Genomic DNA, 16,305 nt, shown 5'->3' with positions numbered 1-16,305 from the left:
TGGGAACCTCCATATGCAGCAGGAGTGGCCCTAGAAAAGGCAAAAAGACAAAAATCAAAAAATAAATAAAAAATAAAATGATAGCTATGTTACCATAGCCCACATTCTTTTTTTTTTTTTGGCCTTTTAGGGACGTACCTGTGTACCTGCAGCATATGGAGGTCCCCAGGCTAGGGGTTGAATCGGAAGCTATAGCCACTGACCTACACCACAGCCATAGCAATGCCAGATCCAAGCCATGTCTGCAACCTACAGCATAGGTCACAGCAATGCCAGATCCTTAACCCGGTGAGTAAGGCCAGGGATCGAACCTGCGTCCTCATGGATACTAGTCAGATTTGTTTCTGCTGAGGCATGATAGGAACTCCAGCTTTCTTGAGTTTAAAAAAATAAATCCTTTACTGACTGCAAAAATGGCTCCTAAATGCAGTTTTGGAGGGGATTGGCTTTAAAGCCATTGTTGGTTTGAGTGGTTCAAATATCTTGCTAATTTCATAGGCTTTGAACCAATTATGAAGTAGATAGTGTGGCAGTAGCTATCAAGTTTGCAGTTTGTTTAGGAGTGTTTGTATTTCTTTTTGGTGTTGAAGAAATTTACAGTAATCATCAGTAGGGAATTATGAGTGCACATCATTGCATTAAAACATGGAATTCAGCCCTACATTGCCATTAATAGAAAATGCAGTTTTTATGTTAATTATAATAAAAAGCAAGTGTTACTGAGCAAGTTTTTACTGATTATCCTATGTATTGCTATGATTACAGTTCCTAACAAATATGTTATATGTTATTGAGGAAGTGGTATAATTCCTTGTGATTTACTAAAATGTAGATACTTCCTAAAGGGACAACATAGTAAATTTTATCCATTTCTTACTGTTACTTTATATCATTTTGGACCATTGTACTTTATAAATAAACATAGACAATTTTGGTCAGTTATACCTTACTGTGAATGAGATTACCAGATGTTTTCATGACCACAGATTCCACCAGAAGGTATCAGAGGCAAGAAATGGGTTGGTGGGAGTTCAAAAGCACATAGTGAGCTAATCTGTGTAAACGGGCTTTTGTGGGTTGAATTGTGTCCTTCTCAAAAAGATATGTTTGGAGTTCCCATTGCGGCTCAGCAGGTTAAGAACCCACCAAGCATTCATGAGGATGCAGGTTTGATTCCTGGCTTCGCTCATTGCATTGAAGGATCTGGCATTGCTTTGAGGTGTGGTATAGGTCGCAGATGCAGGTCAGATCTGGCGTTGCTGTGGCTGTGGTGTAGGCCAGCACCTGCAACTCCAATTCAACTTTTAGCCTGGGAACTTCCATATGCTGTGGGTGTGGCCCTAAAAAGAAAAAAAGTTAAAATGAGACCCTTAGCACAGGCACTAATCTGGTATGTCTGGTGTTCCTGCTGAGCCACAATGGGAACTCCCTGCTATTCTTATTAAAAGGGAAAATTTGGATACAGAGAGAGGCACACACACAGGGAGAACAAAGATTTTTCTCTTCCCACTACGTCCCTAGAATTATGCCCTGGAGGTACCTTGGGCCCAGCTACCCCAGTTCTCTCCCAGACATGCCTTCTGCTTCTGCTTCTGCTTCTTGCTGGCAGGGGATGAGAACTCTGGGATCTCATTGCCTTACCCTCAGCTTGTGGGACTCACCATCCCCTGTGCTCTCTGGCAAGATGTATACCTCACAGACCAGACCACTGTCTCTGAAACCCTGAAGTCTGCTCACTGCTAGCTTCCTCACTGGCTCTCCTGGATCCAGACCCTTCCTAGTCGCAGGAAACAGAAGAGTCTGACTCTAACATTCTGTACACTATCCGAGTCTTGAGTCTTTTCCAGGCATTGGCTTTGACATTTCAAAAGCTTAATCTTTTGCCTTCAGTAGACTTTTCTCTTAAACTCTCCCCTGCTTACAGTTTTGAAGTCTCTTTTGAAATGTAAAAATATCAGGAATCAATTCTGTGCTTTCTTTCATTTTTTTTCCTTGAGTAATAAAAGCGAAATAATTAGTAGCCTAAAGGGAAAGGGTATGGGGAGGGGTAGAGATAACAGGAAAGAATAGATAGGAAAGAGGGGGTATCAGTTAATGTTCAAAATACTGTCCTGCCACATATGTTTATTGTTCTTTTCTCACCACAACTTCACAGTGGATTTGCTGAGATCCCACTCTTTTTGAAGGAAACTACTCTGGACCAATGGAAATGGTTAAACCATAGGATTATATTACTTTTCGTTTGTGGGCACATCCAGGTGGAAATAAGTACTTGCATTCTTATCAGCAGAAGGAAAATTTTTAGGTAAATAAGACTGAAATTTCTTTATCAACCAAGAGTTGAATAGCAACCTGGGTCTGGTTGAATATCAAAGCCTATTGTGACTGGAGCTCTGTGGCCCTTTGGTTTTGCCTGTGAAGCGGTTTTTTTAAACACAGATGGGGGTGCTGGGCCTTTATTTAGGGGCAAGACTCACATAAGACAGAAACCCATCAAACTAACATGACAAATCAGAGAGGAGAGTCAGGCAAACTGAACTGCTGTGCTGCATCTAAATTACAAAGAAGAGGAGAGATGGGGAAAACGGTGTAATTAGAGGCATTTTAAGCTCCCTGGTAGGAGGAACAGCAAAATAGGCTATATTTGAAATTGTCGTGGGAACTAGAAGTTCTGAGGTGGTGGGGACATGGATGGGGAACAAGAAGGGAAGAATAAAAGGAAGAAGGTATCATGTGACTTTCTCTGAGGAAAGCGTTCCTTGGAGAAAGGAGTGGTAAAATAACTTTTCTCAAAAGTGCAATGAGCAATATAAGATTAGAGAAAAAGAACAAGAGATTGAGGGGAAAGAGGCAAGGCAGGGGTAGGGGTCGGGGGTGGGTTGGCGAGGCAGAAAGAGCTAAAATGAAAGCAGATTGAATACGAGGGACAAAATAACAATTGATTTTTTTTTTTTTCGAGAAAAAACATTTCACTGTACAAGGTCTCTAGGCTTGCCATTAATGTTTAATTGAGATTTTACTGCTTTATCACACTATGTATTTTTTTCTAAAAATACTTTAAAAAGTGCTAACCCATCATGGCGCAGCAGAAATGAATCCAACTAGGAACTGTGAGGTTACGGGTTCCAATCCTGGCCTCACTCAGTGGGTTAAGGATCTGGTGTTGCCATGAGCTGTGGTGTAGGTTGACGATGAGGCTCGGATCTGGTGTTGCTATGGCTCTGGCATAGGCTGGCAGCCACAGCTCCGATTAGATGCCTAGCCTGGGAACCTCCATATGCTGCTGGTGAGGTCTTAAAAGTACAAAAAGACAAAAAAAAAAAAAAAAAAAAAAAAAAAAAAAAGTGCTAACCAACCTTTTAGGCCACAGTTGAGAGTACAATTGTGGAGCCTCATGTAGACTCAGGGAGTTTCTCCTCCTCAAGTCTAATTATGTTCTCTACCTGATCCTATCAAACTGAGAAAATAAGCATGAGTTTTTTCCTCAGCAAAGAGCAAGTCCCAAAACTACTCTGGTTCTTGGAGGAGAAGTAAAAATACCAATGTTTTAAGTTTCATCTGTAAAAGGTTACTTTGTACAAATAATCCCTCACAGTTCATATAGCACTTTATGCTTTTAAAGCACTTTCAGATGCATTACCTCATTTGAATTAAGTGAATTCTATCTTAAAAAGCATTTCCTATATCATATGTTTTTACATAACGCTTTTTCTACTATCCAAACCAATAAAACATTAGACATGGTTAGATTCTTAAACCCTAAATACTCTCAGCCTTTCTGAGAGAAACTAACTATTTTCACTTAGGTTTTTTTTTTTTTCCCCTTCCTCTAACCAGAGAGCATTTAATGCTGCTGGTCAGTTCTCTTAACTGTCCAAATTTCTAGTCTTTTACTTAGAAAAGTAACACCAGAGACCTCTAAGACCTAGGGAAAAAAAAAACCATCCAGGTTAAGGTGGATCTCTGGATTTCTGTGTCATAGCCAGCTGTCCAGGGCATTCATTGGCAGTGTGAGAGCCACTGCGACTTGTTGATGCTGTTGAAGGACATCAGGGGCTATCAACCCAAGTTTTAAAGCCAGGTTAGGCTAGGCTTTGAAGCCTGGATTTACCCCTTATAGCTGTGTGGCACCTCCATAACGTGGTGATTACCTCTTTGATTCTCTGTAAAGTCACTGAGTGCAGTACAGTTCCTGCCATACCTGCCATGCAGTAGGCATTGAATGGTTTTTCATTCTTCACCTTACCTCAGAGAAGGAAGACTGTCGAAAAGTGAAGTCACCCACAGTTTAAATGACAAGGTCTGGGGTTTGATCTTCTTGACTGAAGTACAGATGGGAAGGTGATCCACAAACCCTAGGGTGTTCTGTGCATGGCTAAACTGAGAAGTCCACCAAGCCTACTGTTGACACCCCCGTGGATGACATAGTCCCTATGGGGCAGGTCATGTGTTACCTACATACTATAATCCAAGAGTGGCCCAAATGCATACCACAATCCCAAAAAGGCCACTCCAGCCAGCCCCACAATTACACAATGACAAATGCAGTTATCACCAACCAACAAACATAACTCAGACATTTTGCTTTCCTAGCATGGGACAAAAGTTTGAATGTTTTTGCTTAATTTAATTAATTAATTTATTTAAAAAATTTTTTTGGCCACACCTGTGACGTATGAAAGTTCCCGGGCTGGGAGTCAAATTGGAGCTGTAGCAGCCATCCTATTGCCACAGCCATGGCAACACCAGATCTGAGTCACATCTGTGACCTATACCACAGCTTGCCGCAATGCCAGATCGTTAAGCCACTGATCGAGGCCAGGGATCAAACCCACATCCTCATGGATACTAGTCAGGTTTTTAACCCACTGAGCCACAACGGGAACTCCTAGGTTTCTGCTTTAAAAGATCTACCTCCTTTCTCCTTCCCTAAACCTTATCCCTGGGGGGGCCTAGACGTGTACCTCTGTCTGGGTCAAGTTCCCTGTTTTCCACTCAGCACTCAGTCTTAGGTCTCCAATTGTTTGTTTGTTTGTTTGTTTGTTTCCTTTAACAGCATATAGGAAGAACTATTGTCAGCATCTGTGGAAAAAGCCTTAGCTTTACTCCCCCATGGAAGAAAGCAAACGAAAGCCGCCCCATGAATTTAACTTGATAGATGTTGATTCTCTGCCTGAAGAAGAGAACCAAGCTGGGAAAGCTGGACTGGAAAGTAGGAAGAGTTTGCTTCCATAAGACCAATGGTCTGTCTGTGACAGACAGTGGCTCAGTTTTGACAAGCATGTAGAGAGTACATACATTGGCCGAATCCTGCATTGGAGGTCAGAGATATAAAGGTAAGTCAACACAGTTCTTATCCTAGGCCTTCAATGACTACTTGGAAGGAAAGATGAAGCCCACAGTGCAACCTGTCATGATTGTGAGTAATGCCAGAAAAGACTCAAAATGAAAAACGCTCTGAAGTCCTAGAGGGGAAGTAGTCAGCTGGGGCTGGGGGTGGCTAAGAGAAGGCTTCTCACAAGGAATAATACTGATGCTAATTAGAACCTCCATGTTGGTTCTAGCCAACAGTTATTTTGTGAAAATGAAATAAATTTGAGACTTTATTGACATTGCTGGTCTGCCCTAATTCTTTTATTTATTTTTTTCTTAATGATCAATTTACTCGTAAGTTTCCATTTAAAAAATGTATATATAGAAGAGTTCCTGCTTTGGCACAGTGGGTTAAGATTCTGACTAGAGCAGCTCAGGTCGCTATTGAGGCACAGGTTTGATCCCTGGCCTGGCACGGTGGGTTAAAGAATCCAGCATTGCCACAGCTGTGGTATAGGTTGCAGCTGCTGCTCAGATTCAGTCCCATAAATCCTGTGCTTTCTTTTGTGACTCTTTTTCCTGCTTCTCTCACACATGTTCAAGTGTTAAAATATGCTTGAAGCTATACTTCTACAGAGTAGACATAAACGATGATTTCTTCTAAATAAGCTGAAACTGGAGTCTATGCATTATATATACATCTCTTTGACATTAATCCTCAAAATACCTTCCTTTCTTCCTTTCAAAGACTTCCATTTTTGTTTTCTGCTCTGCATTTTCTTCTCCACACTTTTCCTATAGTTTGCCAGTATCCTGCGGCCTGTGATCCAGCAGCATGCCCCAGGATTCCTGAAAAGAAACACTTGGAGAAGCCCAGTACTGTGGTCTTGGTATGCAGCCCCTCTTGTTGCTTTAAAAGTTCCATGCAGTTCTGCACTTCCAAATATGTTTGCGCATTGGAGCGTGCTTCTGTCTTTACTGTGAGGAGATGCTCTGAGCCCTGCACTGCTCTCTTGATAGCCCCTAAGAGTGTTTTCTGTTGTTAAAATATTTGCTGGAGCTTTCAGCTTCAACCTGTCTGCAGCCATCTCTCCTTGAGCCATCTGAGTCAAATTGATCCAAGGAGAAGGGATTTGTCCTGGTCACATTTTAATAGGGAGAGAGCTTGAAGTAGTGTAACCTGGTAAAAAGATCCCTTAACCCAAAACTCTGCTTTATGTGTAGTTCCTATAAGAGGCCGCCCTAGCCGCTATTGCTTTTTCACCACTCTAGATCCACTGGCAAGAGGGGCAGCCTTGGCTGAAGCTTACCTCACATCCCTCTATTATGTAGGCCACAAAAGCACTTTCAAACTATAATGCATTATACATTATATGTTATTATACATTGTGTATTATTATACATTATTGTTGCAATTATGTTAGAAAGAGATACCCGTTAAAGATCAAAGTCTGTATGTATAGATCACACCCATCTCTTGGACCTTTATCACCATTTATGTAAACTACTTTGAGACTAAGTTTGTTCCTTGCGGTCATTAAGAGTCACCCATATGACTGCAGAAGAGTCCAAAAGAGACTTCGACTTTGCAGGAATATTCCTATTTTTTAAAAAATATGATGAACATTGATTAATGCTGGGTACCTGTGTATTTTTATTTTCATCTATGGTTTTTACTGCATTTGTGTCTTCAAATTAAAAAAAAAAATTAACCCCCCTCTCTGCCCCCAAAGCAGAACTGCATACCTGCTATAACATACTAATATATAGGAACAAGAACCCAATTCTGCTAAATCAACTGGCTCCTAAAGGTAACTTCTAAATCCTCAACATTTACCTTTGTTCTTTTTAAAAAACTGTTAGTTTCCTAATTTTTCTTAGCATCCCCTCCCCTATGTATGCCGAGAGTAGTCACTGTGCTTATGGGAGCATATTTATAATAGTAGACAACTGCAGAAAATAGGAGACAGGTGCCACCACTGAGAATGTAAGTCTGATGACTTACATTATGTTGATGAAAACACGTTAAATTTTAAAAGTGGCTGACTGAAGTGTGTATTATACCAAGATTAAAATGAGGAAAACATTGTGTACCTACTGTGTGTGTACGGGGGATAAAATTGAGAAGGACCGTGAAGAAGCAAAAATTATCCTACAGCATACGGGAATTATAGGTGACTTTAAAAAATTGTTTGAGGAGTTCCCGTTGTGGCATAGCAGAAACGAATCTGACTAGTATCCATGAGGATGCAGGTTCCATCCCTGGCCCCACTTAGTGGGTCGGGAATCCAGTGTTGCTCTGAGCTCTGGCTTAGGTCACAGATGCAGCTCAGATCCTGAGTTGCTGTGACTGTGGTGTAGGCCAGCAGCTACAACTCCAATTGGACCCCTAGGCTGGGAACTTCCATATGCCTTTAGATGTGGCCCTAAAAAGACCAAAAAAAAAAAAAAAAAAAAAAAATTGCTTGTAAAAACTTAAGGTCTGTTTGGCTATAAAGAAAAATGAATGTCCTTAGGTTTATGTCTTCATGCTGATTGAGCTTTCCTTTGCCTCTCATTCTTTTAACTTTGCACTTTCTTTTTTATGACTCTTGTTTCTGCCTTTCTGGCATGTGTTCAAACATTTTACTGCTAGATGCTAGCTATGCTCCTTCTGTTAGATATTCTAGCTATAAATGGTGATAAGCTGAAAATAAGTCAGTGTGCACATTTCTGTCCTTTCCTCCTTAATTTTCATTTCTGTGAAGTATGAGCTGTACTGTTTAGCACCTTAAGGATCTGCCTTACATCATGTTCCCTGATACTCTTTCCATCACCCACCCCAGGAGTGTAGTGAGGAGACCCCACTGGGAATATCCTCTTGAACTTCAGCACTTTCTTTCTTTGCGTGGATGGCTCAGTCTAAAATCTTTCTTGATGCAAAATTAAAAATCACCTTCCTTAGAGTTCCTGCTGTGGCACAATGGAATCAGGACATGGGTTTGATCCCCAGCCCAGGCCCAGCACAGTAGGTTAAAGGATCTGGTGTTGCTGCAGCTGCACCATGGACTGAAACTGCCACTCAGATCTGATACCTGGCCCGGGAACTCCATATACCAAGGGAATGGCCAAAAATGGGAAAAAAAAAAAAAAGAAAAAATCACCTCACTGGTGGCCTAGTAGCTAGGATTCAACACTTTCTTCGCTGCAACCTGGGTTCAGTCCCTGATTGGGGAACTGAAATCCTGCTTCAAGCCATTGCATGCCAAAGCTACCAAGCTATTATTTTTCACCCTTTTAGGATATACTCTGTGCCCTGTGAGTCATGCTTCTGGAATTTTTGCTTGCTTTGCAATAAGAATTACCCCCAAATCTGAGAATTTAGATACACAAGTGTTCCTCAATTCCCTGCAGCTTTTTTTACTTAAAAAATATCTTCGTTAGTATATAAGTATGGATCTATATGATTCATAAGTATATATAAATACTTTTGTATCATATAAATATATGAATGCCAAAATATGCATCAAAAATGTAAAATCATGTATTAGGATGGTAAACACTGAATTAATGAGAGAGGTTTTGATGTAATGATAAACACTAGCAAAAAAAAAGAGTCGGTCAGTATAGAAGCCCTTAATGGATTGGCGATGCTGTTCTCTTTTTAAGGGGAGCAAATTATGTTATAATGTTAAGATTTGGTAAAACTGAGTGGTGGATATATATGTGTTTCTATATTAGTCTCTATTATTATCTGTGTGCACGAACTATTTCATGATTTTTTAAAATGTCCTTTGAACTTCTTATTTGATTGTGCTGGTCATTTGGAACTTTGTCGTTGAAATCTTACAGAAAACAGCAGTCAGAGTATTTTGCAAGTGGAAGGGGAGGAGACCTATGCAATGTGGAGAGTGGAGATCATAGTTAATGGGACAGGAAATGAAAGTACATATAGTAAGAAAATTACAAAGACAAACTAAAGTGCATTACCTAAAATTACAAGAGGAATTCAATATAGTGTGACATTCATATTGAAGGGAAGAAGGTGTAAGCGAACTAAGTACTCACGTATCAGAATGGGAAGGAAGTCCACAGATAAATTCTGTCTGTTTGATAAATAGAGAAGTGGTGATAGGACTGTATTATTGAGAGATAGGGAAGTAACCACCCAAAGAATTTTTAAAAACTTGGAGTTCCTCTGTGATTCATTGGGTAAGGATCTGGCATTGTCACTGCTGCAGCTCAGGTTGCTGCTGTGGTGCAGGTTCAATGCTTGGCCCAGGAATTTCCACATACCTTGGGTGTGGCAAAAAAACAAAACAAAATAAAACAAAATAATTAAAAAATGGTAGCTGTTAAAAAGTTAAACTTGGTTGCTTCTCCAGTGTGCATGGGTTAAGTAGGGTTTTGATAGAAGGCAAAGGGGTGGGGTAGGGCTGGGACTTAACAGCAGGGCATTCTCTCTTACCTTTTGCAATTAACTTTTCAGCACCATTGATTTTTTTTTTTCTTTGTAAATGTGCACACATAATGCTTTCATTAAAAAAAAAAGTTTTAAAGATTAACCCAGTGGTAAGCTTATTAGACCTAAGAAAATGTCTCTCTCTTCAATAATCTGATCAAGTTACTATTCACTACTTAAGCTATGGCACCTGCTTGTTAATATATTATTTACATCTTCATCTTTCAGGTGTTATCCTAAAATTATCCTTTGTTTTTCTTTCTCTGTTCCTTTTCTTTCTTTTTTTTTTTTTTTTTTTTGTCTTTTTTGTGTTATTTCTTGGGCCGCTCCCGCGGCATATGGAGGTTCCCAGGCTAGGGGCCGAATCGGAGCTGTAGCCACCGGCCTATGCCAGAGCCACAGCAATGCGGGATCCGAGCCGCGTCTGCAACCTACACCACAGCTCACGGCAACGCCGGATCGTTAACCCACTGAGCAAGGGCAGGGACCGAACCCGCAACCTCATGGTTCCTAGTCGGATTTGTTAACCACTGCGCCACGACGGGAACTCCCCCTTTTCTTTCTTTTAATTTTGCCCTCTACAAACATTTCAGAGGTAATTTCTCCATCCAAAAAATTTGAAAGCTATCCATTTATGGAAAGTTTGTTTCTGATAGACTATCAAATAAAACAAGGAAGGCAATTCACCTGGTTTAAAACATGCCAGATACATCTATATTTGTCACAAATATAGACAAATATACTCTATAGAAAGTAGAGCCAGGGGAGAGATGGGGAATAGAGCAACTGCTAATGGGTTTTCACGAGAGGGAAGAGGTATGTTTTAGACCTGGAGAATAGTCATGGTTGTACATCTTTGAAAACTTCCTAAAATGACTGCATTGTACATTTTAAAAGAGTGGGTTTTATGGTACATGAAGTAATCTTTTTTAAAAGTCCATTAAAAATAGTCAAGGGAATAAACCAAAATAATAATCATGTTATACTTGGGGAATATTTTCTTTTTCTCATCTACTTCCCAGAGTTTTGGTGATGTGATATGACTTTCATAATTTCAAAAAAATTTTTTTCCCTTTATTGCCATGCCTGTGGCATATGGAATGTCTTGAGCTAGGGGTCTAATTGGAGCTGCAGGCCTACACCACAGCCACAGCAACACCAGATCCAAGCCACATCTGTAACCTGCACTGCAGCTTGCAGAAACGCCAGATCCTCAACCCAGTGAGCAAGGCCAGGGATCAAACCCACATCCTCACGGAGGCTATGTAGGGTTTTTAACTCACTGAGCCACAATAAGAACTCCTCAAACATATTGAATAATGTCATTATTCTCAATGTGTAGTACCATGTGATATGTCTAATTTTTCTTCCTAATTCCATAACACTTTCTGTTTTCTCATGTGCTCTAAAGTGCATGATTATTCACATTTTAATCAGTTTTCTTTTTAGTTTGGGGTTTCGTGTTACTCTCATTCTCTTTTGGTTTTTTCTTTTCATTACCTTGATGATGCCAGATTTTTACTTGTGATTTGCCCTTTCTGCTGTTTTCTTCACTGACTAGAGTGAGTGTTTTCTTCACTTCACTTTGCTTTGCTGCTTTCCTTGAGAGCTTTCCCTGAAACACATTTGGTTAAATGCCTTAACCAAATCGTGACTTCATAAAAAAGAAGCTGTACTTTTCTGCCCTGAATCATTCTTCAGTTTAATTAAAGATGGCAGGAAATCTGGAGAAGGGGGAAAGGAGCACAGGAAAGTAAGAGGAGGAAAAACTGATATTTTTTGAGCCCTTTTATTTGCCAGACTCTTTCATGCATTTTCTCACTACTCCCTCCAGCCTGGGAGGTTATATTACCCTCTTCATTTCAATGTAGTCCCTGGCTCAGGTAGGTTAAGCATCTTGCTTCAGGTCACACAGCTGGTAAATAGCAAAAGCAAGTGTGAGCCTCAGATCTAACATCAAAATCAGTGCTCTTGGGAGTTCCTGTTATAGCGGATTTGGAAACGAATCCCACCAGTATCCATGAGGATACGGTTCGATGCCTGGCCTCTCTCAGTGGGTTAAGGATGCAGCATTGCCGTGAGCTATGGGTTAGGTCGCAGACACGGCTCAGATCCCATATTGCTTGAGGCCGTGGTGTAGGCTGGCAGCTGTATCCCCAGTTGGACCCCTAGCCTGGGAACCTCCATACGCCACTGGAAAGCAAAAAAAAAATCCCCAGAAAACCCACCAAAAACATTGCTGTCTTCTCTACACCTTCATTTTTTTAATTAGGTCAATTCTATTGAGACATATTAATGGCCTCCAAAAGTTATATCAACTTATACCAATAACCAGTAGATTTTAATGTTTACTGGTTATTTATATATTTGCAACTAATAGATTTTCTTATGTGTATTAGCTATTTTTATAATTTCTTCTCTGAATTTCCTGCTTTTCCCTATTTCCTATTCTTCTACTATGTTATATGTTTATGATTCTTATTGATTTACAGCACTCTCTCTATATCGTGGCTAATGATTTTTTGTTTTCTGTGTTATAATTATGACTTCCTAGATTGCCATTCATCTACTAACTTTGTTTATAGTACTTTTTACATGTAAAACAATTATAATTATTCACATTTTAAACTGTTTTCTTTAGGTTATGGGTTTAATGTTACTCTAAGTAGTTATTTTACCATCCTGAGCTTATAAAACATTTCTGTGAATTTTATTCTTAGTAGTTTTTAAATTTCCTTTTTATTAAAAAAAAATTCAGGTCTTTGATCTATCTGAAATTTAGCTTAGTCTGTAGTATAAAAGGTAATAAACATTATTCCTTATCTAACAATAACCAGTTTACCAAACCAGTTCATTTTACTTTATATACTGATTTTGCATGCAACCTTGGTAGAATACTAAATACAAACATACACATACAAAAACACACCCACACAGGAGAATATATATATATATATACTCACAAGAATATGTCTCTACAGATGGACAACAGGCACATGAAAAGATATTCACCATCACTAATTATCAGAGAAATACAAATCAAAACTGTGAGATATCACTTGATACTGGTCAGAATGGCCATGATTAAAATTCTATAAATAATAAATGCTGGAGAGAGAGTAGAGAAAAGGGAACCCTCCTATACTGTTGATGGGAATGTAAATTAGTGCAGCCACTATGGAGAACAGTATGGAGATTCCTCAAAAAGCTAAAAATGGAGTTACCATATGATCCAGCAATCCCACTCCTGGACATATCTCTGGAGAAAACCATAATTTGGAAGTATACATGCCCCTTTATGTTCATTGCAGTACCGTTCAGAATAGTGAGGAAGCATGCTATGTATCTATCAACAGATTAATGGATAAAGACTTGGTATATAAGACACAGTGGAATACTACTTGGCTATAAAAAGAACGAAATAATGCCATCTGCAGCAACATGGAAGGACCTAGAAATATTATCATACTAAATGAAATCAGAGAAAGACACATATATGATATAATTTATGTGTGGAATCTAAAAATATGATACAAATTAACTTATTTTTAAAACAGAAATAGAGTCACAGACATAGAACTTACCAAAGGGAGAAGGGGTGGGGAAATAAATTAGGGAATTTGGGATTAACATATACATACTACTATATATAAAATAGATAAACAATGAGGACCTACTAAATAGTAGAGGGCATATATTCAATATCTTGTAATAACCAATAAAGGAGAAAAATCTGAAACAATATATATATTATCAAAGAATATATATACATATATATTTTTTAAATCTGTCTCTAAATTTTCTGTTCTGCTCCATTAGTCTTTTTACCTGTTCCTAAACCAGTACCATACCATTAATTTTGATATTTGTTAGGACAGATCTCATCTTCTTGCAATATCTTTTAAATAAACAAAAAAATCTCACAAATAAATAAATAAAATTTATACCCAAAGATGCTAAATGACTCGCTTAAATTCATGTATAATTTAGATATAGAATCTAGAGAATAATCTCAGTATCTTGAGTTTAGATCATGTATTCATTTGAACAGATTTTTATTTAGCACCTGCTATATGCCAGGAACTGTCCATCAGTGAAGGTGACAAAAAAATGTGTGCCCTGATGGGGCTAACACATGTTCAACATTATTATTCATCTTCAAATAGATGTATTCTCTATATACCCTTACTACATTTCCCAGTTTTTGAGAAATAAATCTTATTTATTCCTTCAGAATAATTTAAAGAGTTGGAATCTTACACTTTCACAGCCTTTTTTTCTTTGCATATAAATTTTTTTAAACTCTACAGTTTCATTTCTCTTTTTTTAATGCAAAATAGTTTCTCTTCTATATCCAAGTTTGGTCTCTAAACACCTCTTTGTAGAGAATTCATTGCTAAGGAGCTTAAGACTTTGTAAGGAAAATTAGTTTAGTGAAAGCAAGGTTACAGTTAAACTAGAAAAAAGGCTTTTTCCTTAAACAGTAATTAAAAGAAATATTAAATAATATACAATATTATGCATCTGTAATTTGTAATTAATTTTCCTTCACCATGTCTTACTCTGGAGGAATTTTTTTCAGAACTTCTCTTTTATGAAGTTTTTAAAGTTTCAGAAGATGCATGATTATTTTATTTCAGAGCACACAATATTCATGATGGTTCTTTTCCCCCTATAATTTCTCATCATTACATTACAGATTTTATGACTTGGAATAACTGAATCTCACTGTCTCGTCCCAACATGACCCCAAAGAGAATGACTTGACGGGTTAAATGTATGTTTGGGCTCTAAAGTTGTACAGATCTAGATTCAGAACAAGGTTTGCCACAGAATCACTGTGTGACTTTGGACAGGTAAGTTCACGTCTCTAAATTAGGATTTCTACCTATAGATTGGTGAGAATAATAATAGTGTTTCCTAGATTGTTGGGAAAATTAAATAAGCCGGAACATGTAAAGTTAACAGCATAGTGCTTATCACATGTGTTAAATAAATGTTAGCCAATGTTATTACTGAGATGTTTGTCAATATCCTTTCACTACCGTGAACAAGGGTTCACTTGGGTGGCAGAAGTAGGGATACAGTGAGGATATGCATGGGGGTAAGAACTTTAAAACCTTCTGGGAATTTAGGAAAAGTAATGGAGCTGGTCCCTGTGGACACTGGCAGTCATTCAGGAGCTTGGGGCATCCAGTGAAGAGTTGCTGATCTGAGTCATCTTGTGTCTTGGCAAGTTCAGGGATAATTGCAGTGACTCAGCATCCCACCCATCTGCCCTTCCACCATTCCTCTACTCACCAGTTTCTCAACTCTTCGTCGAAGATCTTGTGATTTTAGCTTACCATAGCTTCTGTTTGTTCATAACTGCTTACTTGTCTTTTCTGCTAACTCAGAGCATCAGCTTATTCACAGTTTGTCAGCTCCATCCATGTCAAATCTCTAGAAGATAGTGTCTGCTTGACACAGAAGTATCCCAAACCTCCTCACAGGCTATAAGCCTTTCTCAAAATTGGCTACTTTGGGGTTACATGCTCATTGCTGGTTCCACTCAGGAAGGTAGAATAACTGGGAGGGAAGGGATTAGGGCAGGGTGGAAGAGCTCACACGGTGTGGAACATGACTACTCTCTGAGTAGGAGCCACAGGCTTTGTGGTTTCCCCAAATGGGGCCATGTGATAACTAGCTTGCTCATTAGCTATACCTTAGGTAAATTATATTTAATCTATTTGACAAAGCAAAAAAGGATTGTATTACTCTTCTTCCCTCCATTCATAGGGATTTTGTTATTTTGGTTGGTTTCAAACTTGGCACAGTATGAGGAAATTATTGTCTCAGAGAATCTAGGAAAACATTTAAAAGTAGATGGCCAAACCCATTTTTTCTTCCCAAATTACTTCACTTCTTATTTTAAAACTATACCCGCTTTCTTTCCTTTTTGATCCCCATAAACTGTGACTCTAACCTTGAGTGATCTAATGGTATCTCAATGACATTTTTCTGGTTTACATAATACTTGGCCCATATATATGGTTTATTTTTAGCTCCTCTGGGCTTCTTTGAACTCCTTTTACTTCCTTAGATTCTTAATGTTTTACTTCCTTTAATCTCAGGACTCACCTTGCTTCCTTTTCCTGTATTCTTCCATCTTTAATAGTTTAGGTACCCATCACAATACTTCTCATTTCCTTTGTGCTTTACCTCCATAGATTTCCCCGGAAGTCTTTCCTCTCACTTTTTTCTTGCTTCTTTGCCATTGAGCTCATGAAGTTTTTTCCTCCCTTGACTCAAAATAAGGGTATCTCTGCTAAAGTAAGTAATTTTGGTATTCTTTTTTCAACAAACTGTTTTTTGGCAATCATTGTCCACTTTTTTTTTTTTAATCTTTTTTAAAAGCCTGCACCTGGAGCATATGGAAATTCCTAGACCAAGGGTCAAATGGGAACTGTAGCTGCAGCCTGTGCCACAGCTTGCAGCATTGCCAGATCCTTAACCCACTGTGCGAGGTCAGGGATCAAACCCACATCCTCACAGAGACATTGGTTCCTTAA

General features: G+C 38.8%; 1 long non-coding RNA gene across 9 annotated transcripts in view; it reads left to right on the top strand.

Annotated features, from left to right (window-relative positions):
- The window catches only part of LOC102159687 (uncharacterized), a 102,494-nt gene that overhangs the window by 18,458 nt on the left and 67,731 nt on the right, over positions 1-16,305 (top strand). For 4 of the 9 annotated variants that reach the window (XR_014830605.1, XR_014830602.1, XR_014830603.1 and 1 more), the window contains exons 3-7: positions 2,156-2,305; positions 5,057-5,336; positions 6,115-6,203; positions 7,047-7,124; positions 14,454-14,610. This is a non-coding gene — a long non-coding RNA (uncharacterized LOC102159687). Of the gene's footprint in view, positions 1-2,155; positions 2,306-5,056; positions 5,337-6,114; positions 6,204-7,046; positions 7,125-14,453; positions 14,653-16,305 lie in introns of all 9 variants that reach the window. The other 5 variants (XR_014830607.1, XR_014830608.1, XR_014830604.1 and 2 more) reach the window with 3 other exon arrangements.

The sequence above is a fragment of the Sus scrofa genome, chromosome 15 (assembly GCF_054392235.1).
Source record: "Sus scrofa isolate SSC_HxYL_T2T_F1_AM1 chromosome 15, Sscrofa_HxYL_maternal_Yorkshire_Landrace_v2.0, whole genome shotgun sequence".
In the NCBI taxonomy this organism is placed as follows: Eukaryota; Metazoa; Chordata; class Mammalia; order Artiodactyla; family Suidae; genus Sus; species Sus scrofa.
This window is presented reverse-complemented; position numbering and strand designations above follow the sequence as displayed.